Raw genomic sequence first — 17,013 nt, 5'->3', positions numbered from 1 at the left:
TTCCACTGTTGCCTGGCAACGGGTCCCTGCGTCATGGCGGAGAAGGGGACCTCTGTGGACATGCGTCGCCGTGGACTCTCGCCTGTCTTCTCTGAAGGATCCATGGGATAGTCCCACGATCCTAGAAGTGGGCAGGGGCGACCCAGCCTGAAGAAACGTCAAGAGGAGCCCCAGGGATACAGCGCAAAATTCCTAAGGATCCCAAAGGATCCACAGGATGCTTCAGGCCTGCCTAGACTGTGTAGGGGTGAGTCTCATTGAAACTTGCCTCCCTGGGATTTATAGGTACAGCCTGCTTGTGTTCTCCGGCGCTGTTCTCTCCCCGGAGGGGCTTTCTGGTGGAGCAGAACCGCCCAGCTGCAGAAGTTGCTGGGCAGTGTGTTTCTCTGGGAGTGTTGTGAGTGTTGGATGTCTGCATGTGCGTGTGTCGGTGTGGGGGTGTGTGTGTTTATGTGTGTGCGTTTAAGTGGTGTCTGCTGAAAGGATGTGGCTCACGTGGCTCTCGCACTGGAATGCTTGTTCTTTTGAGTCCACTGACCTTTGGTGCGCCTCTCTGTGTGGCTCTGCTTGGGCTGCCAGGCGGCGTGTTTGTTTTTTCCATGTTTCCTGAAACTGCGGTGAAGTGGGGGGACTGGCTGAGACATGCAGGGGTTCAAATCACCTTTCCCTGCAATGGAGCCATTCTTCTAGAAACACTACACCCAAGAAGGAACACCTCCCAAGGCCTCATTGTACTGAGGACAACCCTGGGCCAAAGCGTAGGAGTCCTGTCCGCAGGGCCTATTGAATTCACTTTGAAATTGGTTCCCAGCAGAGCAGGAGCTTCAGGTGGTGAGGCGAGCACTCCTCCATCGTCTTTGTATTTCATTCTGCATCGGAGAGTGTGAGCAGCAATAAGGTCGGATATGGGTGAGAATACAATCTAGTGAGGTGTGGATGGGATCCCGAACCTTCCCCTTCAGGAGAGGTGCAGACAAATGTCACAGAAGGTGCTTCCAACCCTAGTACTGCATTCCCTTCATTGCAGAAGTTTTGCACACCATAGCCCGATTCCAAGGAAGGAGGAATCCAACGTTCAGGAAACCATTGAAGCCCAAACTGTGGCCTTTCTGGCCACCTCTTCCTTTGGACTTTCATTCCCGGAGCCACATGGCAGTGGGGTGGATGACTGATGCTGCATGAACTTTAGCTTCCACTCTGACCTTCTCTTTTCCTGACTTCTATGCTTCTCCCGGGCCTAGGGTTTCCATGCTCTGGCTCAGAGTCTTCCAAGTAAACATTTCCAGGTCACAGAGGATGACCATCATTAAAATCCATTGGATGACTCACTCCTTCTGAGCACTGTCACATTTTAATGACTGGGCAGCTGTGATACTGCTGGAACTGTGGATTCCAGTTATTTCCACCAACATGGAAACTCTTATTTTCTCTATTCCATCAAAAAGCTACATTATTACTATAGTGTAAGAAACAGGCAGCCATGTCTGGCTTTTGCCTGGTAATCTAGGCTGTGTTTCATTTCATCTGCACAACCTTCGTCACTGTGGAGAGGGTCTTTCATTGGGCTGTTGCTGGGTGGTACTTCCTCTCATCATGGATGTGGTTGGCTGCCAGGGATTTCAGAGTCAACAGAGACTGCAGTACAGCTGGCTGCAGGTCAGACTGTGGGTAGTGATCTCGTTGTGGGGACTGAGGTGGTTTGCATTTTGCAGGAGGCTCTTGAGTGCACTAACAGGAATCCCTCAAAGTGGCTTGGACTCTAACATGGGCCCTCCTTGTTCTCCCAGGTGATACTTGATTTTCCTTTGCTTTCGTGGAGAGTTCACAGTGCTCTTCAACACCACTCCTGGACACCTTTTTCAGGCTTGAAATCGCCCTTAGACAGCCTCTGAGACATTCTCTCAACCTCACCTGCCCCGGTGGGATGCCAGCTCCAGGTGTCAGACCTCTGCTCCACCTTGGACTTGCCTTTGTCGTGGTTCCTGCCTTTCCCAGACGACTGTGCTAAGAAGCAGGAGCCCCTGCGAGTCCCAGGATGAAGGAAGACAGTGAGCTTAAGGACACAGCAATCTTCTGCTAACACCATCCTCCAGAGTTTTAACTAAAAATTCCACCTCAAAGAGACCCCTCAAAAACTCACAAGACTGTATCCCCAGCCCAATGGGACCCGATTCCTACACACAGCCTCTTTCGGGAATGGAATCAGAAGCACAGGTTCCATGGCCCAACTCACAGTCTCAAAGCCTGTCCTCCTCCAGCAGGACATGACCACGGAGACAAAAGGAGGAAGCCCTACAGTAAAGAACTCTAAGGTCCCGCAGTGCTTGTGGCAGGCACCCTATTTCCTGAGACCAGGCAGGCTCTGCCTGCACCATTTTCCTTGCTTAGGTAGGCTGACAACCTGGACAGCCTGGAGACTGAGCATGCATCACGCACGTGCCAGAGGGAGGCCAGCAGGAGCAAGTAGTGAGCCCCGGCTGGAGTCACAGTGAAAGCTTTAGTTGCTTGGTGACAAGTCTCTGCCACTTGGCGAAGAGGGGAAACTGTGACATGCGTACACATTGCGTTTTCAAGTGTCTACTTTGGGTATCCATGGGACACACCCATGATCCAGGATACAATAGAGGCAGGCCATTCTGAAGACAAGTCAGGGTAAGGCCAACAGATACATCGCAAAATCTCTAAGTATCCAAAAAGATCCCTGGGAGCTTCAAGCAGGCCTAGTCGCAGTGGGGATAAGTCTCCTTAAAAGTTGCCCCTCTGTGATTTCTGACTACAGCAGGCCTGTGTTTCCCGGGGTGCCTTCTCCCTGGAGGGGCTTCCTGGCAGAGAAGAAGGGCACAGCCTCACAAGCTGCCAGGCTGGGTGTGTATGTGGGAGTGTAGTGAATGTTGGATGACTGCATGTGACTGTTGCAGTGTTTGTGTATATCTGTGGGTATGTACGTGGCATCCACGGAAAGAAATATGGTTGAACGACTGAAAAATGTTTTTTCAAGGAATCCGACCTTGGGGAAGCCCCTTTGTGCACCTCTGCTTGGGCAGCGGGACTTGGTGTAATTTACTTTTTCCACGGTTCCTGAATCCGGGGTGAACTGCGGGGCTGGCTGAGACTCCCAGGAGCCCAAAGCACCTACCACTGTAAAGCAGCAACTCTGCAAGCAAGGAAGAGGAGCACACAACACCTGAGAACAGAAACCTCCGAGTGCCTCGTCTTACTGTGGCGAAGCTGGGGCCAAATCTCAGCAGTCCTGTGCGGAGGGCTCCTCCAATCCCCCTGGAACTCGGTTCCAGACGTGAAGGCGCTTCACGACATGAAGTCGTGAGGTGGGCACTACTCCATCATCATGGGATTTCATTCTGGGGACGGAGAGGGTGGGCAGCAGTTAGCTCAGATGGGGTGAGGATGCAATCTGGTGAGGTGTGCATGGGGTCCCCCACCTTCATCTGCTAAAAGGTGCTTCCAGATGAATACGGAAGGTAATTCCCACTCCACTCCTGTGTTCCCTTGGTCGCACTAGCCGTCAGCAAAATAGCCCGATGCCCATGTGGGAGGACTCCAACGTGTGGGGGGATCAACTGGAGCACAATCCCGGGCCATTCTGGCCAGCTTGATTTCGGTTGTCATTCCGGGAAACACATGGGACTGTGATGGACTGAGGCTGGCTGGGATGTGGCCTGCATACTGGCCTCCTCTTTTCATGACTCCTACGATTATCGTGGGCCTAGGGTTTCCTGGGTCTGGCTCAAAGACTTGCACAGTCAACGTTTCCCTGTTCACGGAGGATGACAGTCATGGGAACTGTTCTACGAGTGTTTCCTTCTAAACACCGTCACGGTGCAAGGACTTGGCTGCTGTGATCCCTTTTGGAACAGGGAATTCCGGTTACATCTGCCAACAAGGAAACTCTGGTTCTCCCAGTTCTCTCAGAGTGCTGCATGATTCCTGTAGGATGAGAAGCCGGCAACCACGTCTGGCTGTTGCCTGGTAATCTAGGTTCATTTCATCTGCACGTCCATTGTCCTCGCGGAGGCGCTGTTGCTGGGTGGAACGGCCTCTCGCCTCGGATCTTTTGGCTGCCAGGAACTTCAGGGGGCACAAGGCTCTTGGAGTGGGCTGACTTCAGTCCAGGTCGTGGGTCGTGCTCTCTTTGTAGGGCCCGGGTTTGTCTGCACTCTGCTGGAGGCTCTTGATTCCTCTGGCAAGAATCCGTGATCTTGACTTGGACTCCAGCACAAACCTTCTCGTTCTCCCAGGCGGGTCTTGCTTTTCTTTTGCTCTCACGGGGGATCCACAGTGCCCCTCAACAGCACTGGTGGACAACCACTTCGATCTTGCAATCGCCGCAGACGGCCTCTGAGACCCTCTCTCCACCTCACGTGCCCCCGTGGGATGTCAGTTCCAGGGGTGAGACCCCTTCTCCACCGTGTCCTTCCCTTGGTCGTAGTTCCCGCTTCTCTCTGACTGCCGTGCTGAGAAGCAGGAGCCCCTAAACAGCCCAGGATGAAGGGAGGCAGTGAGCTCAAGGGCCCCGCAACCCTCCTCTGGGGTCTCAGGTACTCATCCATCAGCGGGAGAGCCCTCAACGACTCACCAGACTGCATTCCCAAGCCTCTGGGACCCGATTCCTGCGCAGAGCCGTTTTCGGGAATGAAGTCCGAAGAGCCGTTTTCAGCGCCCACCTCACAGTCTCCGATCGCCTCCTCCTCCAGGGGGAGCCGACCACGGAGACGGCCCCAGGAGGCCCTTTGGGGGAGACTTTTCGAGGCCCGCAATGGTAGTCGGAGGCAGCCCTTTTCCTCAGCCAGGCCGGCTCTGCCTGCACCATGTTCCTTGCTTAGGCAGGCTGACAACCATGCCAGCCTGGCGCCCAAGCCAGCCCCTCGAGTGCGCATGCGCCAGTGGCCGGGCACCTGGCGCGAGTGCTGAGCCCTGGCTTGCGTCACAGTGAAGGTCTTCGTTGCCTGGCGACGAGTCCCGGCGGCTTAGCGGAGAGGGGGGACCTCTGTGATGGGCGTCCGTGTTGGGCTCTCGCCTGTGTTCTCTGGGGGATCCACAGTATAGTCTCACCATCTAGGACAGGGCAGGGGCAATCCAGCCTGAGGAAATGTCAGGGGAAGGCCCAGTGATCCACCGCGAAATCCCTAACCATCCAAAAGGATCCGCACCATGCGTCAAGCCTGCCTTGACCGAGTGGGGGTGAGTCACCTTGAACGTTGCCCCCCCCCGTGATTTCTGACTACAGCAGGCCTGTGTTCTCGGGGTGCCCTCTCCTGGGAGGGGCTTCCTGGCGGAGCAGAACCGCGCAGCCTGAGAAGGTGCCCGGAGGTGTATTTGTGCGGGATTGTTTCGAGTGTTGGCTGCCCGCGTGTGTAGGCGACACTGTGTGTGTGTGTGTGTGTGTGTGGATGCGCACATGCGTGTGTCTGTGTGGGCGTGTGTCTGTGTATGCCTGTGTGCTGTGTGCGTGTACGTGGCGTCTGCTGATGGGAATATGGCTCAAGCACTGCAGCCCTTATTGTTTTTTTCTTTTCATGTACCCCCTCCCACTCCCGAGTCCACCGACCTTCTGGTCCGCCTCTCTGTGAGGTTCTTCTTGGGTTCCGGGGCTCCGTGTCCTTTATTGTTTTCCGTGGTTCCTGAATCCGGGGTGAACTGTGGGACTGGCTGAGACTCGGGGGAGCCCTAAGCACCTCCCCCCCGCAAAACAGCAAGTCTGCTAACAAGAAAGAGGAGCACACCACACCCGAGAACAGAAACCTCCCAGTGCCTCATTTTCCTGTGGCCAAGCCGGTCCAGCTTCTAGCAGTCCTGTGTGCAGGGCTCCTCGAATCCCCCTCGAATTCGGTTCCTAGCCGAGCAGCCGCTTCACGTCGTGAGGTCATGAGGCGGGCACTCCTCCATCGTCTTGGGATTTCATTCCGGGGACTGAGAGAGTGGGCAGCAGTTAGCTCAGATGGGGTAAGGATGCAATCTGGTGAGGCGTGCATGAGGTCCCCCAGCTTCATCTGCTAAACAGGTGCTTCCAGATGAAGACGGAAGGTACTTCTGACTCCACCGCCGCGTTCCCTCGGTCGCACTAGCGGTCCGCACCCTGGCCCGGTGCCCATGTGGGAGGACTCCAACGTGCTGGGGATCAGTTGCAGCACAGTCCCGGGCCATTCGGGCCAGCTTTCGATTTCGGCTGTCATTCGGGGAAACACATGGGAGTGGGATGCACTGAGGCTGGCTGGGATGTGGCCTGCATACCGGCCTCGTCTTTTCATGACTCCCACGCTTCTCCTGGGCCTAGGGTTTCCTGGGTCTGGCTCAAAGACTTCCACAGTCAACGTTTCCCTGTTCACGGAGGACGACTCTCATGGGGACTTTTGTACGAGTGTTTCCTTCTCAATACCGTCACCGTGCAAGGACTCGACTGCTGTGATCCTTTTGGAACAGTGAATTCCGGTTACATCTGCCAACAAGGAAACTCTGGTCCTCCCAGTTCTCTCAGAGGTGCTGCATGATTCCTGTAGGATGAGAAGCGGGCAACCACGTCTGGCTATCGCCTGGTAATCTAGGTTCATTTCATCTGCGCGTCCATTGTCCTCGTGGAGGGGCTGTTGCTGGGTGGAACGGCCTCTCGCCTCGGATCTTTTGGCTGCCAGGAACTTCAGGGGGCACAAGGCTCTTGGAGTGGGCTGACTTCAGTCCAGGTCGTGGGTCGTGGTCTCTTTGTAGGGCCCAGGTTTGTCTGCACTCTGCTGGAGGCTCTTGATTCCTCTGGCAAGAATCCGTGATCTTGACTTGGACTCCAGCACAAACCTTCTCTTTCTCCCAGGCGGGCCTTGCTTTTGTCTTGCTCTCACGGGGGATCCACAGTGCCCCTCAACAGCACTGGTGGACAACCACTTCAATCTTGCAATCGCCGCAGACGGCCTCTGAGACCCTCTCTCCACCTCACGCGCCCCCGTGGGATGCCAGTTCCTGGGGTGAGACCCCTTCTCCACCGTGTCCTTCCCTTGGTCGTGGTTCCCGCTTCTCTCCAACTGCCGTGCTGAGAAGCAGGAGCCCCTAAACAGCCCAGGATGAAGGGAGGCAGTGAGCTCAAGGGCCCCGCAACCCTCCTCTGGGGTCTCAGGTATTCATCCATCAGCCGGAGAGCCCTCAACGACTCACCAGACTGCATTCCCAAGCCTCTGGGACCCGATTCCTGCGCAGAGCCGTTTTCGGGAATGAAGTCCGAAGAGCCGTTTTCAGCGCCCACCTCACAGTCTCCGATCGCCTCCTCCTCCAGGGGGAGCCGACCACGGAGACGGCCCCAGGAGGCCCTTTGGGGGAGACTTTTCGAGGCCCGCAATGGTAGTCGGAGGCAGCCCTTTTTCTCAGACCAGGCCGGCTCTGCCTGCACCATGTTCCTTGCTTAGGCAGGCTGACAACCATGCCAGCCTGGCGTCCGAGCCAGCCCCTCGAGTGCGCATGCGCCAGTGGCGGGGCACCTGGCGCGAGTGCTGAGCCCTGGCTTGCGTCACAGTGAAGGTCTTCGTTGCCTGGCGACGAGTCCCGGCGGCTTAGCGGAGAGGGGGGACCTCTGTGATGGGCGTCGGTGTTGGGTTCTCGCCTGTGTTCTCTGGGGGATCCACGGTATAGTCCCACCATCTAGGACAGGGCAGGGGCAATCCAGCCTGATGAAACGTCAGGGGAAGGCCCAGGGATCCACCGCGAAATCCCTAACGATCCAAAAGGATACGCACCATGCGTCAAGCCTGCCTGGACCCAGTGGGGGTCAGTCTCCTTAAACGTTGCCCCCTCACCCCCCGTGATATCTGACTACAGCAGGCCTGTGTTCTCGGGGTGCCCTCTCCTGGGAGGGGCTTCCTGGCGGAGCAGAACCGCGGAGCCTGAGAAGGTGCCCGGAGGTGTATTTGTGCGGGATTGTTTCGAGTGTTGGCTGCCCGCGTGTGTAGGCGGCACTGTGTGTATGTGTGTGTTGGGGTGTGTGTGTGTGTGTATGCGCGCGCGCGTGTGTGGGCGTGTGTCTGTGTGGGCCTGTGTGCTGTGTGCGTGTACGTGGCGTCTGCTGATAGGGATATGGCTCAAGCACTGCAACCCTTATTTTTTTTTTTCATTTTATGTTCCCCCTCACCCTGAGCCGCCCGACCTTCTGGTCCGCCTCTCTGTGCGGTTCTTCTTGGGTTCCGGGTCTCCATGTTCTTTATTTTTTTCCGTGGTTCCTGAATTCCGGGTGAGCTGTGTGTGTGTGTGTGTGCTTTTTTGCGTGTACGTGGCGTCTGCTGAAAGGAATATGGCTCAAGCACTGCAGCCCTTTTGTTAAAATTAATTTTACTTTCTCCCCTCGAGTCGCCCCACCTTCTGGTTAGCCTCCTTGTGAGTCTCTTCTTGTTCTGCGGGTCTCCGTGTCGTTTTTTTTCCCGTGGTTCCTGAATCCTCAGTGAGTTGGGGGTTGACTGAGGCTCGCAGGAGCCCAAAGCACCTCCCCCTCCAAAGCAGCAACTCTTCTAGAAAGAAGAGAGCACAGCACACCCGATAAGAGAAACCTCCAAGTGTCTCTTTTTCCTGTGACCAAACCGGGGCCAGACCCTAGCAGTCCTGTGCTCAGGGCTCCTCGAATCCCCCTCGAATTCTGTTCCCAACCGAGCAGGCACTTCACTTCGTGATGCAGGCACTCCTCAATGGTCTTGGGATTTCATTCTGTGGACAAAGAATGTGAGCACCAGTTAGGTCATATGGGGGAGGATGCAATCTGGTGAGGTATGGGTGGATCCCGCACCTTCACCTGCTAAACAGTTTCTGAGAGATTATAGGGAAAAGAAGGAGAGATCAGACTGTTAGCATGTCTATGTGGAAATGGATGCCGTAAGAAACTCCATTTTGACCTCTATCCTAAGCAATTGCTTTGCCCTTAGATGCTGTTGATCTGTAACGTTGCAACCTGAAATTCAGGTTAGACAAGTGCAAACCCCAAGAGAACATCAAGTAGAACAGAATAGAGTTTCTATCCTGGCAATGCCAATCCAAATACAATATCCACAATATCAGCCGCTGTGAAATAGAACCCAACCACCGGTAGTTTATCAGTACTGGCCGCCAGCTGTGCTTCAGTACGGGCAATCTCCAGAGGTTCAATACAGACCTCAAGTGGTGTGTCCTTCGCCAAATAGCAAGGCCCCATACCATCAAGCCATGGCGGTGGTGTTTAATCCTACACTACCACCTAGTGGCCACAGTAGTACACTGCATGAAATCATTGATAAAGCCAGAAAACAGGGAGATCTTGAGGCATGGCAGTTCCCGATAATTTTACAACCAATATCTGCCGGGAAAGGGAGTCAAGAAGGAGCGTCTGTCCCAACTGAGGCTAGATATTAATCTTCCACAATGAAGATGTTAAAAGATATGAAGGAAGGAATTTAACAATATGGACCCAACTCCCCTTATATGAGAACATTATTAGATCCCCTTGCTCATGGAAATAAACTTATTCCTTAAGTTTGGGAAATTTTGGCTAAATCTTCCCTTTCATCCTCTCAGTTCCTACAATTTAAAACCTTGTGGATTGATGGAGTACAAGAACAGGTACGAAGAAATCAGGATACTTATCCTGCTGTTAATATAGATGCCAACCAATTGCTAGGCACAGGTCCAAATTGGAGCACCATTAACCAACAATCGGTAATGTAGAATGAGGCTATTGAACAACTAAGGGCTAATTGCCTCAGGTCTGGGAAAAAAAATCAGGATCCAGGAGCCACTTGCCCTTCTTTTAATTCAATTAAACAAGGCTCTAAAGAGTCATATCCAGACTTTGTGGCAAGGTTGCAAGATGCCGCTGAAAAATCTATTTCACATGATAACGCCCAAAAAGGTATTGTAGAACTAATGGCTTATCAAAATGCAAATCCAGAATGTCAATCGGCCATAAAGCCATTAAAAGGAAAAGTTCCAGCAGGACTTGATGTAATTACAGAGTATGTGAAGGCTTGTGATGGGATTGGAGGAGCTATGCCTAAGGCAATGCTAATGGCTCAAGCAATGATGGGAGTCATTTTAGGAGGATAAGTTAGAACATTTGGGGGAAATGTTATAATTGTGGTCAATCCATCATCTAAAAAAGAACTGCCCAGTCTTAAATAAACAGAGTAAAAATAGCGAGCCACCTGGCCTGTGTCCAAGATGTGGAAAAGGAAAACATTGGGCTAATCAATGTCATTCTAAATTTGATTAAAATGGGCAACTGTTGTCGGGAAACAGAATGAAGAGCCAGCCTCGGGCCCTGCAACGAACTGGGGCGTTCCTGATTCAGCCATTTGTTCCTCAGAGTTTTCAGGGACAGCAACCCCCACAGCAAATACCACCACTTCAGGGAGCCCTAAATCAATAGCCAAAAAAAAATAGACTAAACAAAAGCCTGTTACAGGACTTGTCGGTGTGGGCATTGCCTCAGAAGTGTATCAAAGTGCCATGATTTTACATTGTCTAGGACCTGATAATCAAAAAACACGGTTCAACCTATGATTACTTCTATTCCAATTAATTTATGGGGCTGAAACTTGTTACAGCAATGGCATGCAGAGATTACTATCCCAGCCTCTCTATACAGCCCCACGAGTCAAAAAATCATCATGACTAAAATGGAATATCTCCCTGGCAAAGGACCAGGGAAGAATGGAGATGGCATTAAAGTCCCAATTGAGGTTGAGAGAAATCAAGAAAGAAAAGGAATAGGGTATGCTTTTTAGGAGTAGCCACTGTAGAGCCTCCAAAACCCATTCCATTAACTTAGAAAAACCTGTATAGGTAAATCAGTGGCCGCTACCAAAACAAAAGCTGGAGGTTTTACACTTATTGGCAAAAGAACAATTAGAAAAGGAACATATTGAGCCTTCATTTTCGCCTTGGAATTCTCCTGTGTTTGTAATTCAGAAAAAATCCAGCAGATGGCTCAGGCTAACTGACTCAAGAGCCCTCAATGCTGTAATTCAACCTATGGGGGCTCTCCGACCCGGGTTGCCCTCTCCGGCCATTATCGCCAAAGATTGGCCTTTAATTATAATTGATCTGAGCATTGCTTTTTTTTTTTTTTTTTTTTATCATTTATCTGCAAAACAGGATTTTGAAAAATTAGTTTTTGCTGTACCAGCCATAAATAATAAAGAACAAGCTACCAGGTTTCAGAGGAAAGTGTTGCCTCAGGGAATGCTTAATAGTCCGACTATTTGTCAGACTTTTGTAACTCAAGCACTTCAACCAGTTAGAGACAAGTTTTCAGACTGTCATATCATTCATTATGTTGATGTTATTTTGTGTACTGCAGAAACGAAAAACAAATTAATTGACTGTTACACATTTCTGCAGACAGAGGTTACAAACACAGGACTGACAATAGCATCTGATAAGATTCAAACCTCTACTCCTTTCCATTACTTGGGAATGCAGGTAGAAGAAAGAAAAATTAAACCACAAAAAATAGAAATAAGAAAAGACACATTAAAAACATTAAATGACTTTCAAAAATTGCTAGGAGATATTACCTGGATTCGGACAACTCTAGGCATCTCTACTTATGCCATGTCAAATTTGTTCTCTATCTTGAGAAGGGATCCAGAATTGAATAGTAAAAGAACATTAACTCCAGATGCAACTAAAGAAATTGAATTAATTGAAGAAAAAATTCGGTCAGCACAAGTAAATAGATCACTTAGCCCCACTCCAACTTTTGATTTTTGCTACTGCACAGTCTCCAACAGGCATTATTGTTCAAAATACAGATCTTGTGGAGTGATCTTTCCTTCCTCACAGTACGATTAAGACTTTTACATTGTACTTGGATCAAATGGCTACATTAATTGGTCAGGCAAGATTACGAATAATAAAATTGTGTGGAAGTGACCCAGATAAAAATCATTGTTCCTTTAAACAAGGAACAGGTTAGACAAGCCTTTATCAATTCTGCTGCATGGCAGATTGGCCTTGCTGATTTTGTGGGAAGTATTGATAATCATTACCCAAAAACAAAAATCTTCCAGTTTTTAAAATTGACTACTTGGATTTTACCTAAAATTACCAGACATAACCCTTTAAAAAATGCTCTGACAGTGTTTACTGATGGTTCCAGCAATGGAAAAGCCGCTTACACTGGGCCAAAAAAAGGAGTCATTGAAACTCAATATCACTCAGCTCAAAGAGCAGAGTTGGTTGCCCGTCATTTCAGTGTTACAAGATTTTAATCAGCCTATTAACTTTGTATCAGATTCTGCATATGTAGTACAGGCTACAAAGGATGTTGAGACAGCCCTAATCAAATATAGTATGGATGATCAGTTAAATCAGCTGTTTAATTTGTTACAACAAACTGTAAGAAAAAGAAATTTCCCATTTCATATTACTCATATTCGAGCACATACTAATTTACCAGGGCCTTTAACTAAAGCAAATGAACAAGCTGACTTGCTAGAATCATATGCATTCATAGAAGCACAAGAACTTCATGCCTTGACACATGTAAATGCAATAGGACTAAAAAATAAATTTGCTATCACATGGAAACAGGCAAAAAATATTGTACCACGTTGCACCCAGTGTCAAGTCCTACACCTGCCCATTCAGGAGGCAGGAGTTAATCCCAGAGGTCTGTGTCCTAATGCGTTATGGAAAATGGATGTCACACATGTACCTTCATTTGGAAAATTGTCATTTGTGCATTGACAGTTGATACTTATTCACATTTTGTATGGGCAACCTGCCAGTCGGGAGAAAGTACTTCCCATGTTAAAAGACATCTGTTATCTTGTTTTGCTGTCATGGGAGTTCAAAAAATATTAAAACAGATAATGGGCCAGGATAGTGTAGTAAAACATTTCAAAAATTCTTAAATCAGTGGAAAATTACACATACAACATGAATCTCCTATAATTCCCAAGGACAGGCCATAATTGAAAGAACTAATAGAACACTCAAAGCTCAGGTGGTGAAACAAAAAAAGGAAAAAGACAGTAAGGAGTGTAACACTCTCCAGATGCAACTTAATTTAGCACTCCATACTTTAAATTTTTTAAACATTTATAGAAATCAGACCACTACTTCTGCAGAGCAACATTTTACTGGTAAAAAAAAAAAAAAAAAAAGGACCACATGAAGGAAAACTGATTTGGTGGAAAGACAACAAAAATAAGACATGAGAAATAGAGAAAGTGATAACATAGTGGAGAGGCTTTGCCTGTGTTTCACCAGGAGAAAATCAACTTCCTGTTTGGATACCCACTAGACATTTAAAGTTCTACAATGAACCCATCGGAGATGCAAAGAGAATCGCCTCTGCGGAGACAGAAAACCCACAATCGAGCATCATCAACTTGCCAGATAAACAAAATGGTGATATCAGAAGAACAGATAAAGTTGCCATCCACCGAGAAAGCAGAGCCGCCGACCTGGGCCCAATTAAAGAAGCTGACACAGTTAGCTGAAAAAAGCCTGAAGAACACAAGGGTAAAATGAACTCCAGAGAATATGCTGTCTGCAGCCTTGATGATTGTATCAATGGTGGTAAGTCTCCCTGTGACTGCAGGAGCAGATGCAGCTAATTATACTTACTGGGCCTATGTGCCTTTCCCGCCCTTAATTCAGGCAGTCACTTGGATGGATAATCCTATTGAAGTATATGTTAATAATAGTGCATGGGTACCAGGCCTCACAGATGATAGTTGCCCTGCCCAACCTGAAGAAGGAATGATGACAAATATTTCCATTGGGTATCATTATCCTCCTATTTGCCTAGGGAAGGCACCAGGATGTTTAATGTCTACAACCCAAAATTGGTTGGTAGAAGTACCTACTGTCAGTGCCACCAGTAGATTTACCTATCACATGGTAAGTGGAATGTCACTCAGGCCACAGATGAATAACTTACAGGACTCTTCTTATCAAAGATCATTAAAATTTAGGCCTAAGAGGAAGCCTTGCCCCAAGAAAATTCCCAAAGAATCAAAAAGCCCAGAAGTTTTAGTTTGGGAAGAATGTGTGGCTGATACTGAGGTGGTATTACAAAACAATGAATTTGGAACTATTATAGACTGGGCCCCTCGAGGCCAATTTTATTATAATTGTATGGGACAGACTCACTCATGTTCACAGGCCCTATCCATCTGGCCCGCTAATCCAGCCTATGATAGTGATTTAACTAAAAGACTGGACCAGGTTTACAGAAAGTTAAAATCACCCTATCCATGGAAATGGGGTGAAAAGGGAATTTCATCACCTCGACCAAAGTTAGTTAGTCCTGCTACTGGTCCTGAACATCCGGAATTATGGAAGCTTACTGTGGCCTTGCACCACATTACAATTTTGTCTGGAAATCAAGCTATAGGAACAAGAGATCATAAGCCATATTATACTACTAACCTAAATTCCAATCTGACAATTCCTTTGCACAGTTGTGTAAAACCTCCTCATATGCTAGTTGTAAGAAACATAGTTACTAAATGAGATTCCCAAACTATAGCCTGTGAAAATTGTAGATTGCTTACTTGCATTGATTCGACTTTTGATTGGCAGCACTATATTCTGCTGGTGAGGGCAAGAGAGGGCGTGTGAATCCGTGTGTCCATGGACCAACCATGGGAGGCTTCCCCATCTGTCCATATTATAACAGAAGTATTAAAAAGAGTTCTAACTAGATCCAAAAGATTCATTTTTACTTTAACTGCAGTGATTGTGGGTCTTATTGCAGTCACAGCTACTGCTGCGGCTGCTGGAATTGCTTTATACTCCTCTGTTCAAACTGCAGAATATGTAAATAATTGGCAAAAGAATTCCTCAAAATTGTGGAATTCTCAGACCCAAATAGATCAAAAATTGGCAAACCAAATTAATGATCTTAGACAAACTGTCATTTGGATGGGAGATAGGCTCATGAGCTTGGAATATCTTTTTCAGTTACAGTGTGACTGGAATACGTCAGATTTTTGTACTACACCCCGAGCCTATAATGAGTCTGAGCATCACTGGGACATGGTTGGACGCCATCTACAAGGAAGAAAAGATAATCTTACTTTGGATATTTCAAAATTAAAATGACAAATTTTTGAGGCATCAAAAGCCCATTTAAATCTGGTGCCAGAAACTGAGGCAATCGTCAAAGCTGCTGATGGCCTCACAAATCTTAGCACTGTCACTTGGGTTAAAACCATCAGGCGTTCCACTATTGTAAGTTTCATATTAATCCTTGTATGTCTGTTCTGTCTGTGGTTAGTCTACAGGTGTATCCAGCAGCTCCGAAGAGACAGTGACCAGTGAGAACGGGCCATGATGACGATGGCGGTTTTGTCAAAAAGAAAAGGGGGATATGTAGGGAAAAGAAAGAGAGATCAGACTGCTACTGTGTCTATGTAGAAAAGGAAGACAAGAAACTTCATTTTGACCTGTACCTTGAACAATTGCTTTGCCCTGAGATGCTGTTAATCTGTAACTTTAGCCCCAACTTTGAGCTCACAGAAACATGTATTGTGTGGAATCAAGGTTTAAGGGATCTGGGGCTATGCAAGATGTGCTTTGTTAACAAAATGTCTACAGGCAGTATGCTTGGTAAAAGTCATCTCCATTCTCCATTCTCAATAAACCAGGGGCACAATGCACTGCGGAAAGCCACAGGGACCTCTGCCCTGGAAAGCCAGGTATTGTCCAAGGTTTCTCCCCATGTGATAGCCTGCGATAAGGCCTTGTGGGATGGGAAAGACCTGACCGGCCCCCAGTCTGACATCCGTGAAGGGTCTGTGCTGAGGAGGATTAGTAAAAGAGGAAGGCCTCTTGCAGTTGAGATAAGAGTAAGGCCTCTGTCTTCTGCCTGCTCCTGGGAATGGAATGTCTCGGTATAAAACCCGATTGTACATTTGTTCAGTTCTGAGATAGGAGAAAAACTGCCTTGTGGCAGGAAGCGAGACATGTTGGCAGCAATGCTGCTTTGTTACTCTTTACTCCACTGAGATGTTTGGGTGGAGAAAAGCACAAATCTGGCCTACGAGCACATCTAGGCATAGTTCCTTCCCTTGAACTTATTTGTGACACAGATTCCTTTGCTCACATGTTTTCTTGCTGACCTTCTCCCCACTATCACCCTGCTCTCCTGCTGCATTTCCCTTGCTGAGATAGTGGAAATAATAATAAATACTGAGGGAACTCAGAGACCAGTGATGGTGCAGGTCCTCCATATGCTGAGCGCAGGTCCCCTGGGTCCCCTGTTCTTTCTCTATACTTTGTCTCTGTGTCTTATTTCTTTTCTCAGTCTCTCATCCTACCTGAGGAGAAATACCCACAGGTGTGGAGGCCTGGCCCCCTTCAAAAGATGATACAGAAGGTATTTCCCACTCCACCCCTGCGTTCCCTTCATCGCACAAGCCATCCACACCATGGCCCAGTGCCCAGGTGGGAGAACTCCAACATCCCGGGGAACAGTTGGAGCGCAAACCTGGGCCATTCTGGCCAGCTCCCAATTTTGGCTGTCATTCCGGCAAACACATGGGAGTGGGATGGACTGAGGCTGGCTGGGATGTGCCCTGCACACCGGCCTCCTCTTTTCCTGACTTCCATGTTTCTGGTGGGCCTAGGGTTTCCTGGGTCTGGCTCAAAGACTTCCACAGTCAACGTTTCGCTGTTCACGGAGGACGACCCTCACGGGGACCATTGTATGACTGTTTTCTCCTAAACACTGTTACGTTTTAAGGACTAGGCAGCTGTGATACTTTTGGAACAGTAAATTCCCGTTATATCCGCCAACAATGAAACTCTTGTTCTCCCACTTCTATAGGAGTACAGTATGATTCCTATATGATGAGACCTAGGCAGCCAAGTCTGGTTTTTGCCTGGTAATCTAGGCTCTCTTTCGTTTCATCTGCATGTCTTTTCTCATTGTGGAGTTGGTTCTTCTTGGGCTGGGTGTGACTGCCTCTCGACACAGATCTTTTGCTTGCCAGGGATTTTAGTGAGCTCAAGGGATTTTCGGTAGTTTGACTGCCCTCCAGG

The 17,013-nt window shown here is 48.8% G+C and overlaps 1 long non-coding RNA gene and 1 pseudogene across 1 annotated transcript; both read left to right on the top strand.

The window, feature by feature from the left end:
• Window positions 1-4,959: 4,959 nt before the first annotated feature.
• Window positions 4,960-16,775, top strand: LOC141406917 (uncharacterized). The gene is made up of 3 exons (XR_012432371.1): window positions 4,960-5,199; window positions 16,277-16,348; window positions 16,599-16,775. It is a non-coding gene; the product is annotated as an uncharacterized lncRNA (long non-coding RNA).
• On the top strand, window positions 7,548-16,243 carry LOC123572197 (endogenous retrovirus group K member 19 Rec protein-like; annotated as a pseudogene).
• Window positions 16,776-17,013: the final 238 nt, after the last annotated feature.

This window comes from Macaca fascicularis, chromosome 3 (assembly GCF_037993035.2).
Source record: "Macaca fascicularis isolate 582-1 chromosome 3, T2T-MFA8v1.1".
NCBI classification, from domain to species: Eukaryota; Metazoa; Chordata; class Mammalia; order Primates; family Cercopithecidae; genus Macaca; species Macaca fascicularis.
The sequence above is the reverse complement of the archived record's forward strand: the minus strand, read 5'-3'. Positions and strand labels throughout refer to the sequence as shown.